At 32.4% G+C, this 16612-nt stretch overlaps 1 protein-coding gene across 4 annotated transcripts in view; it reads right to left on the minus strand.

Annotated features, from left to right (window-relative positions):
• The window catches only part of LOC105287173 (octopamine receptor), a 51379-nt gene extending 36903 nt beyond the window's left edge, over positions 1 to 14476 (minus strand). For 3 of the 4 annotated variants that reach the window (XM_026975285.1, XM_026975284.1, XM_026975283.1), the window contains exon 1: positions 13941 to 14476. The gene's annotated coding sequence lies outside the window, so the exon portion shown is untranslated. Of the gene's footprint in view, positions 1 to 13142; positions 13174 to 13940 lie in introns of all 4 variants that reach the window. The other variant, XM_026975286.1, reaches the window with a different exon arrangement.
• Positions 14477 to 16612: the final 2136 nt, after the last annotated feature.

Below are 16612 nucleotides of genomic sequence, written 5' to 3' on the forward strand. Positions count from 1 at the left end.
GCAGAAGTGTGTAGATAACATGGGCGCATACTTCGATTGAAAATAAATCATGTCCATGTGCCAAAAAATGCAAAAGTTTATGTTCTATTTGTAAAGTTTCATATTTAATGACCCAATATTATAGTAATACTATTGTCTCGTTACGCATTTTGCAAGAAAGACAAAGAAAGTGCGCAAAAAGTTTAGATCGTTTCTTTACAATTTTATTGAAGCAGCGTATTTATTAGCATATTTTTTAATAATTAAACCATTATATTTAAATATCAAAGCTAAAATAAAAAAGGGCGATTTAGATAAATATATTTTATCAAAATAATATCAAAGTGCAAATTAAATTATCTTCTTTCACAAACATTGAGAAACATGAAGATTTTTTTACCTTCAGTTAATTATGGAAGCAAGTTCTTTGAAGACATTGTTCAAAGCAATATCATTTTAATCTTAATTACTAGACAATTACAGTTACACAGAAAGAAAAATTTGTGCTACCGTAGCTAATCATGATTTGCTAATAAATGTTTGCTGCCGTAGCTATAAATTTCTAAACTACAGCAAAATGTTTGCTCTTGCAGCTAATGAATTAGGAACCTTATCTAATAAAATAGGTATCACAGCTAAAATTTAGCTGTCCATATATTACGACTGAATCTAGTTACCACACGCAGTTTTTAGCTATGGCAGCTACTTTTTTCTTTCCGTGTACTCTGTCGTTAACTCCGTTTGATTAAACTATATCTTTGCTGAAAAAGTACATTTACAAAAAATATGTAAAAGGAAAATGTATAAAACAGATGCATGTATAACAAAGCGCGATAAAATATATATTATCGCTACATGCTGTATTACGTGATATACATTCAAAGAGTATAAAATTATTTTCAATGCGCTATGTAACATCTGTATTAACTTAATAAACACAGTTTATTAAGTTTTAACAGTAAAATATATCTTCAGCATGGTAATAATACTATAATTGATAAAGTGGATATTATGCTCGTCAAGAAGCATTACAGAATTAAACAGCCAATTTCCAGAGTCATTATAGAGTGACCGCGGGCTTTATAATTAGCAAATCCAATTAATAACACGTGCGGTAGATGTATTAAAATGTGACACGCTGACACACGTGTATACGCCGTAACAATTGTTAGTACTCCCATTTAGATTCTCAAAAGTCTATTACACTCTATTACAGCAACGAATACATGATTACATAATCGCAAATGGCACGTTGTGTCTGAACAATCGTATTATACAAATGTAATCCAGGGAAAATTCGCGGGGTGCAGTTACGGCAACAATATCGTAATCGGGGAATCCCTTTTGATCCATAATCGCGGGCAATTATGTTTGACGGCACTCTGGATTTTCTTGACGCTTTCATTAACACTCAATTCCTCGTTGGCATTCGCCGTTTGCAACGTTCCGCAATGCAGGCGCAAGCAAAAAGACGGAAACCCACGCTGTGAATTACGGAACTGCACGCGCTCGATCTCATCCTTGGACCACAGTTAAGCGTGCAAGAGCCAAATCATTTTCTGCATTTCGAACAGAATCGAAATCGAGTAACGACTATCGAGACCGAGGAACCAGTGTGCTCCTCTCATTCTCGGCGAAGTTCTCAGCACCGCGATGCCGGGTATGTAACAAATGTTCTTCTATTGACTTTACTTGCGCTACTTTATTTCGTCTCTTGCGTCAAAAGAACACCGCTTCATGGTCATCGCCGTGATACTCAATTTAATAGGAATTTGAATAAAGAGAAAAAAACACGGAGATTTATATGTAGTTCACTACGCTTTCGTATTTTCTGTCATATGAAACTTTAAATCTATTAACATGGATATACTTTGTAGCGGGGAAACTGCAGGAACACTTGTGAGTGTTGCCTCCGAAATTATGCAACGTGTTGTATGATAAAACTCTCACGCGAGAGTTTTATCACGCAAAACATTATCTCGTCACAATACTTATGATGTGCCTGTACTTTATGATGTCAAGCGCACGTATTTAAAGCTGCAAATTTCAGTGTTCAAAGAAAGAGACATTACATTTTACGTGATGGAAAAACAAACTCTTAGGAACACGGCGTAAATTAAGCATGAGGCACGGTTCCGCACGGGCAAGAGCGGAGAGCTTCATAATTCACAGACGAAATAGTTGAGAAGTTTTGAGATCATTGCGCGGATGTGGGTCAGGAAACGCGGGGCCCCACGTGACGGCGAATTTGGTCTTAAATACAATATATCAAAACGATCTGTCCATCTATCCATCAATGACTCGTAACTCCTAAACTCGGTCAAGCGTGCATATCGAGAGTAATAAATGCCAAGTGCTCGCTCGAACTTAAGTAATGCGGCTCGACTCCGATCTACGGCCTGCATTTCGGACTAAATTTGGGCGCACTCGTGAGAAATATTACATTTTTCACTATTTAATAATTAAAAACATTTTTCAAATTAATGTTTGCAACTATACATATGTATATTATAAATCCGCACGGATTTTTCGATCAACCCAATATAAAAAAGAATGATAAATATTTTTTATTTTTCTTATGTTATATATGCAAATTTACAGACAAACTTTACTTTAAAAAATTGTACAAAACTGTATTCTTCTTTCTTCAAATTTTCTTTCAAAATTGTATTAGTCAGATATATTAGATATATTAGAACCGTACGAAAAGTTTGGAATTAATTATAGATTTCGTGAGACTACTTAAATCTAATACGAAACATATTGCTATCGCAGAGTAAGTTCATTCCTACAAAAGTTCATTTAAAAAAGGAGTCTTTTTTCTTTCTTTTTGCCCCTTACTTTCGTTGGTACATATAGCAACTCCAAAGTATAAAGTCTCGTATCACAATTTGATCAAATTTGTGTTTTCAAATTTCCCTTTCTAGATATCTTTTTTCAGTAAATGCATTTCGCGACTCTCTTTCTCTTTCTTCCCTTTCACTTATACCTATATCTGATCATTTTTTTTATTTTCGTGGAACATCTCATTTTCCCTGTCTCATCAGTTCATAGCGCGAGCGAAACGAGATAGAAAATCGAGTGCAAGCTATTAAAAAGCAAGAAAGCAAGAAGAATATCATTTGTTTTAGGTCGCTCCTTTAATGGGATTGGTTGATTTTAAATATTTCCAGCTCATTTTTGGAGCAATCAATCTTACAGTTTCATCTCATGATAATTGTACTCTGATATAGTCTCTGCAAATATAATAGGAACGGAAATAGGGCAATTAATTATAAGAAAATAGGGAAATTAGCAGTTTACAGCAATTAGTTGTGATAGTTATAATAGTAAATTACAAATAGGAGAGAGTAATACACAAAGCGACGAGCTATAATATCAAATATTATCAAATATTAACTTTGCGTTTTAGCAAAAAATAAATTTCGTCAAAGAGAACAACGGAATAATAAAATTCCTTGATTCGCTGAGCATGCGTATAAAACGTATTAAAATTTACTGTGGCGAATAATAAACATCCTAATGAAATTTTATTCCGAGACATAACTCAGAGAGTTCGTACAAGTGACTGTCGCTAATATACACCCGTAGGTGCATTCATGCCACGCAACTTCGTAAACTCTTCTCTATACGATGCTGAACTCGCTATCGACAAAGCAATTGTCACTCAAAACACATTAATTTACAGCAGTTGAACGATGCGACCAACAGAGAAATGACTTGTATGTACAATATCGCGCGGCCCAACTCGACTTCAAACTTACCTAATTTACATGTGCTTTCCAAAGCTGCGACGAAAATTATGCGCTAAACGAGAATTGAATACATTTCGCACAACCGTTATGTGTTAAGCATACGTATACAATTAAGCAATCGATCGATTCGTAACTGTTGATAATATAATCTTCTAACTTCCCATCAAATTATGATACGTTATAATTTCACATAGATGCTCAATGAGAGAGCTGAGAAAGGAGATGGAGTTATTCTGATGCAATGCAATGGAAAGCAATAAACTTTAGAAATGAATATCCAATATTAAGATTTATGAAACGTATTTACGAGAAGCGAACGAGACTTTCGCACGTGAATGAGTATAACATGGTTACCCTGTGTCAATGACTCCGTATAGATGCAATGGAAATTTCGTTTGCAGCAGTAAAATCACTGCTCGTCGATTGCCGACGGGACGGCGTCGCGTGCAGCTGAGTTATAAATTATATCACCCGACCGGGGGTTGAAAAGCTTGACATAAGAAAAAGCACAAGTTTTCCGAAGAACCGTGCAACAACAGAATCTAAATCCTCTTAACAACTTTCTTTCGATTAAACTTCGATCTTTCACTGTCGATTTTGCAGGGATGTATAAACTGCACATTGTGCAAAATTTGTATAATTTATGTATAAATATTCTTTAGGTGTTACCGTAAATTTTCGTAAAGCACTTTATTCTATTGACATTTCAAAATAAATATTTATTTTATATTTTATATTTTGAGAAGTTTTAAGCGTGTACGAATTTTTATCTCGTATTTATCAAATGGCTTCTACGTATTCAAAAATTTTTCTAGTGTAAATTCTAATAAATTTACTTTTGTAAAATAAAGATATTAATATTTCACATACACATAGACATGTACACATATTCGTACAGCGCGAGCATGTGGTACGTAGAGGAAAGCAAAATGTAAAAGTGCGCACATACATCAAAATGTGCTTTAGTTATAAACTACAATTGTAAGTATATGTATAATATTATTCGTATATAAAGTATATGCATAATAGTAACGTATATTTACTTAAAAGGATTTCTAAGAATTTATTTAAGAATATTCTAAGAATTTATTTAAAATTTTTATAATCAAGATAGTATTTTTATTTAAAATAACACTGATATATCTCGTTATTTTAATTAATTCATTACTTAAATGATAATTGTAAATGTATTATGGATATATTGTCATGTTAACATATATGTATAAAAGCATGCATATGCATATGCATATGCATATAAACAATTTAATAAAATGTTAATTATTATTATAGTCATTGATTAAATTCTGATTCCAATCAGAGGTAATTAATTAGAAATAGTTGATTAAATCGAAATCACAGTGTTAATACTCTTTATTGTAACGTCCGTACAAGACGTCTGTCAATTACATAATTGGAAAAATTATTATTTTACCTCATACACGTATGTCACTCTAGAATTTCAATGATGTACAGTATACGGCTAATTAGGTGTAGAAACTTACTTTTTACCTCATTAAATAAATCTACAATTTCACATTTTAATATATAATTAATGCAGCATTCTAATTAGAGTGCCGTATACTGTACACCATTGAAATTCTAAACTGACATGTGACCCAAAGTAATGATTATTATATAAATTACTTAGATAATATTATAAATCTACTTAGTTATCTCATAGCTAAAGCACATTTTGATGTATGTAAATGCATTTTACATTTTGATTTCCGCTACATATCACATGCATGCGCTATGTGCATGCGTGCATATATTTATATGGCTGTATGCAATATAAAATAATATCTTCATCTAAAAGAAAACCTATTAGAATTTGCAAAAGTAAAGCTATTAGAATTAGAAGAATTATTGAATAAATAGGAGCTATTTGACAAATACGAGAAATATGAAAATTTATACGCTTAAAATTTGTATATGTTTAACTTTGAAAACGATACTAACAGAATAAAACACTTTACGAAAACTTATGATAAAATCTAAAGAACGTTCATATAATGTGCCACAAATTATTTAATAATTTAAATTTTATAGGAAACATGAAGAAAATTTCTTTTTAGCAACAATATGTTAAATATTATATTATATTTTTGTAATTCTTTTAAATTAATATTGTATGTTTTTAATAATATATTCAAAACAGTAATTTTGCTTGTTCGAAAACACCTCAATAATTCATATAACTCATTAAGCAAATCTATAATTTAGCACTTTAATTGTAATTAATTTATTACGGTATTCTAATTTACTAGAACAACTGCTACTATTTAATCTTTCCGTTAAACTATTGTAAAATTAGAGTTAATTATTTCAATAAAAATGTTACAAGTGTCACAACCACAAATATGATGAAATCTTTTTTTATATAATTATATCTATATATTCTATTGTACAAACACATATATGTATATAAAATATTAAATATTAAATTTATAAAACAATGAAACTTTTAGTGTTTATGAGAAGAGTTTAATTAAATAGAAATGTACAATTTTTCGAATAATGATAATGCATATTTAATATTCACTTTGATCATGTAAAAGGAACAGTAATAACGATTTTCGCGCACTATAACTATTTTGTCAAAGAACAATGCGATAAAGAAGGGAAGATCTACTCAATATTTTCACACTCAGTATTTATTTATTTTCAAGTTATGCGAAAATGTTCTGCTCTTTTCTGAAATATTTCTTATCGCTCGGCCTTGAGTTCTACGAATCCTTCGTACATGACATTCTAGAATTTCATTTTCAATTACTTCTTTTTCCACAATTTTGACGTACATACACTTGCAATGTTATGTAACATGTATGTAATATACACGCGCATGTGTACAATATATGTATCATTTCTTCTTTGATTTAATCCTTTCGAAAAGTCTTTTCCTTCGATTTGCAACTTATTCTGATTGACTCTGATTCCTTTATCTGAAGAAAATTGTATTATTACATCTTTTTTCCCAAGTACTGCTTTTATACATCTATTCTACGTATTCTCTGATCGCATTATTCACATTCATATAAAGTTAATCATGCTTTTTAATCTTAATCGTAAAGTATACCATTTTTAAGTTTTAATTTGGAAGCCTTACATAAAGTTCTTTCATCTCACCTTTCAATATCCTTCATATTGAAGAACGAGAAGAATATGTTATTAATAATTCATAAATCATGTAGAAAGATCAATGTGATCTGTATTAATAACCAAAATTACGATCGGTCAGAAAATTCAGAAAGTTAGTAAGTTAAGGACTTTTAATGAAAACGAAATAATAAAACTTCTTATCTTACGTCCTTTTGTGGCCGGTGTTTCATTCAAATTGATTCTTTCTTCTATCGTAAGTTTACACTTGAATAAACCAGACCTCTTTTGCGTCAACTCGGATCTTAAATTGTAAGTTTATTTATCTACTTTTATTTTTTCTCGTTCAGTTCCTTCTGTATTAGATATATCATTTTATCATATTACTTTCTTGATTTAGAATTGTGAACAATACTATAGTAAGGTATCTTATCTTGTTTTCTGATGAGTATATGTATATCATACCGCTCGTAACTGTCGTCGTTTGCAGATTTTATTCTAAGTCATTTTATTGCAATCGATGTTTAAATGTTTTACAACTGCTACTTTTCTCTTTCGTCTTATTTTCTAGAACTGAAATTCTAATAATTACGATAACAGCAATAATGCAAAATAAAATACGTTTTTAATGAGACCCAATTATCGGTCTAATAAAATAAATCTAAACTCTAATAAATAAAAATCTAATAATAAAATATAAAAGTCTAATACAATTAAAAAACTTGCTTTACTATATTCTGATTGAATGGCAGCAATGGGAGCTACCGTAATATCCGCACAGCTCTAAGTAGTCGACGAAAAGTTGACATGGAAGTCAAACATCTCAGTTTGTTGAATTTTTCTAAATATTTTTATTATTAAATTATATTATTATTAAAATTGTTAAAACTGTTAGTTACTAAAATTGTTAAGACTATTAGTATAAAAAAAATTTGAACCAATCGTCAACTTTAAAGCACGTTACACTTGCATCAACATTTCACGTACCACCTATCACCGGAAATCGATTGAAGAGCCTTATCGACAGGATAATTGCACTTAGCAACATTCCGTTCGTGACATGGCCCACCATCTCTATCCGATTTCTAAATCCTATTACAAAACTTGTAGCCTAACTCTTCGAGCACATCGAACTTGTCGGTATAAAGTTAATAAGATTCTGATAGTACTTAATCTCGAAAGAACAACATTTTATAAAAATAACTCGATGATTTGCTATTACAGAAAATTGTTATCATAGAAAAAAATTTCATGTTATGTAAAAAATGTATTAAAAAATAATATAGATAACTCAGAGCAACGACTTTCTTAATCTAGCAAATTTTCTAATAATGTTTTATTTTTAACACAATTATTTAGACATTTATTTAGGTAAATGGCAATTTTCGTTCTTGCAACAGCAAATTAATTATAAAAGCATTACAAAATTTTCATAAGTGTCGAAAAGCCCCAGTACACAGAATAATAAATCACAAGATCCTTCTTGAGGATAAAGAACTTTTTGTTCTTATCATGTCAGGCTTGTGCTTTAATATTCTCGAGAAACTCCTCAGGGAACTTGGAAGTGGGTACACAGTGGATGTATGCATATCGGTCATGTGCCTGTAACGAAATAATACCTTCGAGGAGTACTGACTTTTCATTAAGTAATATATATGCGCACCCCCACACACGTCGCATTGTGTTAGCTTGAGCGTGTTATATTTGTGCAACGGGGAAATATGTGGGGTAAAATGTTCAATGAGAAAAGTGCAGCGACTGTAAAAAACCAACGTTACGATACAAGGAATCAGGCATAAGCACTCGAGTATCAAAGATGCGTGAGCGAATATACTATATGAAATTGCTACGGTATAACAAAAGAATAACGCGGTGGAGTGGTAGCTAACAATGCAGCCCTCGTCCATGAAACGAAGCTGAACGTGTTTAATCAATTAGCATCTACTGATCCAGTAGCGTCCCATTCCGTGCTTCTTACTCCATCGACGAAAAGGCGAACGCAGGAGGAGTCTCTTGTATACTCAGTGAACACTTGGATGACAAAAAAATTCAAGATCGCGCTTGGGGCGGAAAGTAACCGACGGATCGCAAGGTATGGCAGAGGAAATAAAAATGTATTTAACTTTTTACGATGTTTGAAATTCTTCACGAGATCGATATGTGATGCACAGGTTGACATAATACCTATTCTGCGTTATTCTTCGATTATCCTCGTAGTGCAATTTTCTATCGAATTTCAAGTCAATTTTTCTTTGATAAAGGTGCCGAAGCTGTAATAATTTTCAAAGTATAAACTATCGAAAAAGGTCTCCAGCAAACCATATTTTCTCTTTTTAGTTCCAGTTTTTCAGGCATTTTTATGCAAAATTTTAATAGACGGAAAAGTGTATCATATATCTTCTGGGAAAAGGAAAATTAAATCCGATAGATACTTAAAAAATGCTTTACAATTGAATTATTTTCATTGTTAGCATTTTTATTATTATACTATTTCTTATATAGTTTCATATATATTTTACTTCAACAGTATTTTAATTTGCAAGTACAAAGTTATTTATTCTTGAAGCTTCAAAGTACACAAAATATACAAACAGGATGATCTTTCATTAAACTTCCTCTGAGGAAAGATCAACTTTAAGTGCGTTAAATATCAAAGAATAAATAACGACGGGATAGTGGCGGAAACGTTTGATATATATATGTAATATTAAGATATTTGATGATATAATATTAAAATTTTATAATATTAAAATTTTATAATATTTAAATACTAACGTACTGTATTATGTTAAGAAGCCTGGCAGAGCAACTGCTCTGCTATTCCGGGCAATTAAGAAGAATAACGGGCGAGATGCTTTGCATTACTACTACCTTTCTCGTGTTACATACCAGCGCAATTTCTTAAGAGAAAGAATACTCCGTTCCGTGTCAACTATATTGAGCGCTCGCTGCATTTGGCAAGCATTATGCACCAAAACACGTAAGGTAGAAAAGCGTGACAGAGACACACGAAACTGATACGTTCTCATATAAAGAAACGACGGTGAATCATGGCACCACGCTTGCAGAATTATTTCTTTCTATTTTGCATTTACATGTGCAGCATCATCTGCATTTCTAGTTGTGTATATGTATACATAAAAGACAATGCTTCTTAAATTGTGCTCTGTGTAACTGCTCAGTACTCATGAAGCATCGTGAGATTTCTCATAACAAAATAAGCATAAAAGTATAAGTATAAAATCTGCAAAAAGATACATTGCACGATATGATTAAACAAATATACGTAATAAATATAATGCAGATAATCCAGAAAATAGTAACATTATACTCGTTATACTCAGCGTAACATTATACTCATTACATATTTTTATGTAATCATTTTGTCCAATAATATGTATCTTTTATATCTCTCTTAAAATCTTTTAATCTCATGATTTTATAGAATAATCTCTTAGTTATAGAATTTATAGAATTCTTAGAATTATTATTTTACAGAATATTATTATAAAAATTTATAAAATATTGGAAAATGTATTTTCGAAAATATCATAAAATATCTATTAACATCTATTTTGCAAACAAGTTAAATCTTTTTTGTTTAATTAAATAATAATATTTACAATTTTCATAATATATATTTGATTTCATTGGATTGATTTGCTTCTTCTCTTAAAATCCACGATTTGAATAGAAATCCGGCATTAAGTATTAAAAGAAATATATTTTTATTTGGTTGTATGTATGATATCATCTCTGTTTTAATCTCTGTTGTTTCTTCGTTCGACATTTTATTTTCGTTGCATCACTATTATAAAACATGCTTTTACGTAATATTTTTTAAACGCCAAATCAGGATTGTGCTTTAATTTATATTAACAAATGTTTTTTAATCTATTAATAACAACATTTAATCAACAACGATAAAGCGTTTCGCATCCAAAACAAAGGTAAATAACAATGGTAGGATTAAATAGCGGCAAGACAAAGCAGACCTAGAAGTAGGAAGAAGAGAGGTGTACGAGGAAGCAAATTGAATAGTTTGCGCAGTTGTGGTCCGAGTTGCTGAAAGCGCGATGTTCCAGAACCGTCGGGACATTACGGACGCGATGGTAATAAATTTACGGTAACTCTTCAGACACTCGATGAACATGCGGCGATTTTGCATAAAAGTACGCGCCGACCATGTAAATATCGCTTTTTCCTGCCGAAGTTCCCTCCGATTTTAATTCCAACTCACTCGCGGAATTGTGTCGTTAATGACAAATTGTTTGCGCGGCTAACGATCTCGCGGACTTTAAATAATCACGTCTCTTGTAATCAGACCGATTACCTCAAGAACAATTACTTTGTACACCGAAAGTCGCGTAATATACGAGTCGCTGTCACGAAACTTAGCTAATCTATTGCGCTTGGACAATGTAAAGCAAACTCGTAACTGCACGATTACTTTTGACGAAGAAGTTTTACTTGCGGGAACTCTCTGCTTCTTGTAAGCTGTAACGCTCCCTCAACCCGGATATTCCGATTCCTCTGGGGCAATCGGAATATCCAGAGCCGAGCTCTGATAATGGATGGAACAGAAATTCCTCGCGTGCTCCAGAACGCGATCTCGTTTTAAATTCATAGAAAGGTGACCGCGATCGTCCCGCCCGAATTTTTATTCGCGACACCTGTTACCAATTTCTCAAGCCGTAAAGCTGTTGATCATAGAGTAAAATCGCCGTCGCGTTCGCCGCTCCTACTGTCACCAAGACGGTAAATTTGAATTTGCAATTCGCGAAGCGGCGCAGCGACTAACGAAGGAACTATGAGAATTGAATTACAGTTTAATGCCTTAATGCGCCACTTTTCCCGCGGGTCATTTAATTCAGTCATTCGGTTAATTAATCGCAAGTCTAAGTTAACTTCAGCTATATGAAGTAATAAAGCTCACATAACTGGTTAACATTCCGCTAAGGTAAGGGGTCGGTAATGCATCCACCTTAATTTCTTGCACCTCTTCTAACTAGATGATTATCGGAAAATGTGAAAGATTTTTAGCTCGCGGAGCTCTTTAAGTATTCGTTCGATATAACAATAAATATTATATTATTAACTATTAACGAATATATTAATTACATAACTGTAAGAATATCGGACATTTTTTTTATTAACAATTGCTGAAAATATAATGTCTTCTAACAATTTATGCTTTTTGTACATTTAAAGATCATTACGATGTTTATAATATATATTAACGGTTATTAATAAACAAGGTAGTTTGAAGCTCATTCCGTGCATTCCACGCAAATGCACAGTGCAAATATCGATATTATTCTGATGATTTGCTCACAACAGCGATTGCTAAGTACAATATACTTGAGTAACGATTTATATTCCTGACTCTCTTGTTACATCCTGATCGTCGTACTGTTTCAGTATTCATGATCTTTCCTCGGTATTCTGAAATCGCTTAGGAGCCACTTTAAGCAGTTTGTGGTATATCAGGTATACGGATTCACATTTATGAAAGAAATTCCTCAATCGTGACAAGTTCTTCAAAGACTGACATGAGACTGGTACAAAATTTATATGTTTTCACTTACATAACTGTAAGAATATTAGACATTTTTTTTTATTAACAATTGCTGAAGATATAACGTCTTCTAATTTATGCTTTTTGCACATTTAAAAATCATTTAATTCATCAAACGACATTTATAATTGCAATATTAACATCCAATTATCAGCAAAAATAATATTATCAATGTTAATGATAATATTATATTATAAAATATTGATATAAAAAGACGGTAAAAATATTGTATTTTGAAAAGATTAAACTCAGCTGAAAAATGTTTCATCTACAGAAAAGCCAATATGTGTTATGTAAAACATTGCACGTATCGTTTACGGAAATTTGAACAGCTTTAAGATGCTATATTTTAAACATTGTCTGATGATTTTTCAAATAAATTAAACGTTACATTGAAACATAGCTTCCCCTGAGCTTCTCTCTTAGTACTTAGATGATTGGTAATTTTTTTACGTTAAGACTTAAATTGCCTCACATAAATTTTTCTTTAGTAATTTCTCATCTACTTAATCTGCATTTTGCTTAGAGAATTTTAGTATAATTTATGCATTTAATGGCACAACTCGCGATAATTTATGTACTATTATAGAATTATCATAATGTGCGTGGGTTATCACTCTAAGAGCTTCCAAAATAGAATTTTGCGATCCTGACAACGACAATTAAGACCGAACAAATCTTCATCCATTATGATCGCGTGAGTATCATTATAACATTGAATATTTATGACTTACCCAAAATGATTGACAGCCAGATTCACGTTTCCTTCACACAGATTACCTCACACGTAATAACGAAATTAACTTGCGATTAATTAACCATAATTAATCATCGTGTAAATGACAAGGTCGATTGTAAACAGTTGAGCCATACGTCGCGCAACATTTACTGCGGCAATAAACGACGTGCGAATATTACATGCATCATAATGTAAGTGTTGTACCGCGTGTACCGCGTTAATTGTTTGTATGTTTCCGCCTCACAAGACTTCATTAATTAAAGCGTTCGCGATATAGTAAGGTACTCGAAAACCAACCCCAAGCGCGCGGCGTACCGCTCGTAAAATATCGTCCCATGTAATATCGCATGTAGTTTCGCATCATAAACAGGTGGTGTGTAATATCCGTAATGCCAACACCATCAATGTAACAGTCACCATAGAAAGAGACGTATGAACGTAAATAGATGTCAAAATTAATTATGAGTGATTTAAAAAAATGCCTCATGTGCTTTACAATGTACATAAGACGTTTTGTATCTTTACAATCTTAAAGAGACGCCTCGTCGCGAATCGTGAAAAAATTTGCGTTTATGTAACACTGAAAATTAAATTAAGATTCTGGAGTTTCGACACTTTTTGTTTACAGTTTAATTCATCAACTTTTGTTTGTATAATTATATAAAAAAATTTGTAATGCATGTTGTCTCTTTAATTTCTTTATGAAAGAAATTATACATACAATAATTTGCTTAATTTTAGTTGACATTTCATTTATTCGCTATTTATCTTTAACAATCCACGATAGATTTACCTATTTATCGCTTGTGTTCCGCCATTTATGCATCATGTGTTTGCGGATTGCAGAATTAATAGGTTTAAACGGGAACTGTCGGTGTGATTAATTCACTGATATGCAGATACGCAGCTAATTGTCTTCTGAAGAGCATTCGAAATCACAGTTCGCCGCATTATATTCCACGTAAAACTGCCTCGATCGCGATATATTTGAAAACTGACATAAAAATTAAATATCAGAGCGTTTAACGTTTTTTTTTTTAAATCTGTGACGATTTTCTTTCAACCTTCAAGTCTAATTAAAAACGCACGATTACTGGAATTGATTTTGTTCCAATTTAAATCTATGCACTTTCAATAATACGTTTTTACAATGTCATGTAATTAATTTTACTCGTCCAGAGTAATTTTTTATATCATTTTATTAGCAACTGGTCTCTCGCCATATATCGCACGAATTTGAAGATCGTTACGAACATTCGAGAGAACCGTGTTTTCGGCACGGAGATCGCGCGCGTACTGAAAATCCCAGCAACCACCCCCATCGACCCTCACTGTCCGCCCCCGTTCCAATACAGACAACGGTATATATGTAACGCGTATAAAACGCATAGGCTGCATATTCGAGAATGACAAGAGCAAGAATGCAATTACGATGCTACCGCAAAATCGTATAGCCTTTACGAAATGTTTTATTTATTACTTTATCATCTATCGTTTCTGGACTATAGTCAATTATGACGGACAAAAAGTATCGCCTCTGTGGTATTAATACTTTATAATACTTTTACAGCTAATGATATATAAAAATATTAATACGAGTTGCATCAAGAATAACCATTATAATTATTAACTATTTAACCCGTTCTGTAGCAATGCAAAGTTTTCATATTTTATATATCTAAATAATTTATTATACCTAAATAATGTAAAATATTAAGTTTAAATAATTTATATAAATAATGTAAAATATTACGATATTAAAATATATGTAACATTAATATAATATAATTAATATAAATTGTATTACTATTATAATAATAAACATTTAGTTTTTTATAATAATAAAACAATATACGCTTTATCTTTCCGTTTTAATAAAAAGAGAGCTTGGTACGCAAATTTTTTTTCTCTTAGAGTCACTGCTTTGATTAAGTTAAATGTAAAGCTTTGAAAACTTGCATTGTGTTGATGTACGTTCAATTATCAGTCGCAACTGTAACAATTGTACCCCGAGTTGTAGCAATTATATTACCTTTCATCTCCCATTCAGAAGATATAACGTTTCTCATGTTGGTTTAACTGTGTCGATTGAGTTGAATCAGTGATTCGAATACCAATATACCAAATGAAGTAAGCAATAATGAATAAGTTACTGTACAGATTGTTAAAACCAAAATTAAAAACAAACAATTATTTTTGCGTGGAGAGATTAGAAGTAGACATAACATAATTTTTGCAATGCAATACATTGGATTAAACAGCGTTGTACTAACGTTGCATTACTCTCATATTTTTGAATATAATAATGCTCTGTGTAAAGTAGAGCATGAAAAAATAAGATATTGTAGTAAATAAATAAATAAATAAATAAATATAAATACCGATACTAACAGTTATATTATTCAAGTACGCAATTGATTTAGGGATCGATAATGTAACTTTATGTATCGATAATACCGATAGATAAATTTTAATTTTTAACAAATAGATTATCTCTCGTTTTCTCTTCTGGATCTCAGTGATGCGGCAAATATATATATCTTATACGGTGATTGGTTCCAGATATCGCGCAAGCAGTCGAAAATCAATACTAGTAGTCTACTTCGGAACTTCATAAAATCCGATTACCACGTTGGATGTTTCATGCTTCCGTATAAATAAATTGTATCAGAATCCATCTCTCAGCGGAGAGATCTTATAAACGTCTTGGAATCGCGTTTCAGGCTCATTCGAGCTGTACCGTCCGCTTTCGTGCGTTCCACCTCGTTACTTTCGAACGTCGATCGATCGTTGTCACGTGTACATTAATAAACGCTTCGCGTCGCGATAAGGAGGACGTAGTATCGAAAAGGGAACTGCTTCGTTAATCCTTCAGTTCAAAGATTACCATCCATCAATGTGTATTGTTAGAAAATACTGATCGAGGCCGCGATTCCGTCGACGTCTTCCTCGGTTTATGCAAATGCGAACGTTTCGTCGAGATCCCAAATCCATTTGCTTGACCCTTCCAATGCTAAATTAGGATGCGGCCATCGCGCCGCTGTGTGCTGACTTAGGGGAGGCAATTTCAACCACTCGAGAACTATCAGCGGTTGAACAGATAAAGACGCGGAGAAACCGGGGAGAGTATTAAAAGTTTAATAATGTCTTAGGCCAAATTAATTTCCTCATCCAATCCGGGACCAATAATTCCTTCGTACAAACAGCGTGCCGCGCTGATATGTATATCGGAAGTGGATTTATGGTAGCCACAAGGCACAAAAGTTTCAAAACTGGCATCTGCGGCGCAACGAAAACTTTGCCAGAATTATTAAAACTGTAAACTATATGAGAGGGTAATCCGTTAAACTATGTCCCATAACACGAAGCATGATGTCAGCGAACACCGAGATAAAATTTATTTATGGTGCAGCATGATCGATAAAGTCCTCAGCGAAGTTCGACGTCGACTCTGTACATTGACAG

This window comes from Ooceraea biroi, chromosome 2 (assembly GCF_003672135.1).
Source record: "Ooceraea biroi isolate clonal line C1 chromosome 2, Obir_v5.4, whole genome shotgun sequence".
NCBI classification, from domain to species: Eukaryota; Metazoa; Arthropoda; class Insecta; order Hymenoptera; family Formicidae; genus Ooceraea; species Ooceraea biroi.